The 668-nt window shown below is 18.7% G+C and overlaps 1 protein-coding gene across 1 annotated transcript in view; it reads left to right on the top strand.

Annotated features, from left to right (window-relative positions):
- sptbn1 (spectrin, beta, non-erythrocytic 1) overlaps positions 1 to 668 on the top strand; it is a gene marked incomplete at its 5' end in the record, with an annotated part of 37,871 nt that overhangs the window by 27,262 nt on the left and 9,941 nt on the right. The gene's annotated exons all lie outside the window — the stretch shown is intronic.

The following is a 668-nucleotide window of genomic DNA, read 5'->3' as shown; positions in this document are numbered from 1 at the left end:
AAAAAAAAAAAAAAAAAAAAAAAAAAAAAAAAAAAAAAAAAAAAAAAAAACTAATTAAAATGTAAGAAATAACTAACATTGACAATTCAATAAATTAATTCAATTATGTTAAAAAGGTATTTGACATAAATGAGTGACATATTTATATGGCTTTATATGATGTTTTTATATGGCTTGAGAAAAATGTGCTCTTATAAAGGTGCTTTAAAAAATTAATTACACTGTAAAAAAAGATTTTTCGGGGGGAAAAAATAAAAACAAAAACAAACAACAAAATAAGATTATTGGTGTCGGTTTTCCAAGAAAATACTATTTAAAAACTACTACAAAATGATTAGTTATTTTTTATGAATGCACAACAGAATTACTAAAACTTCAACTCAATATAAAATAAAAACTAAAACTAAAAATTACAAAATATATATTCAAAATATTAAAAACCCTCAAATATTACTGTTACTAAAACCATAAAAAAATAATTTTAATAAAATAAATATTAACTTGATATATTAAAATAAAAACCAAAACTGAAATAAAATAAGAAAAACTAAAATGCCTAACTTACCTTGATTAAAATTAAAATGTGAAAAAACAAAAACTAATTCAGAATATTAAAAAAAGAACACTGTACTGATATTTAAAAGTTTTGAGGTCAGTTCTTTTTTTTT

The sequence above is a fragment of the Sinocyclocheilus rhinocerous genome, unplaced genomic scaffold (genome assembly GCF_001515625.1).
Source record: "Sinocyclocheilus rhinocerous isolate Xijiao unplaced genomic scaffold, SAMN03320098_v1.1 scaffold671, whole genome shotgun sequence".
Taxonomy (NCBI): domain Eukaryota; kingdom Metazoa; phylum Chordata; class Actinopteri; order Cypriniformes; family Cyprinidae; genus Sinocyclocheilus; species Sinocyclocheilus rhinocerous.
The sequence above is the reverse complement of the archived record's forward strand: the minus strand, read 5'-3'. Positions and strand labels throughout refer to the sequence as shown.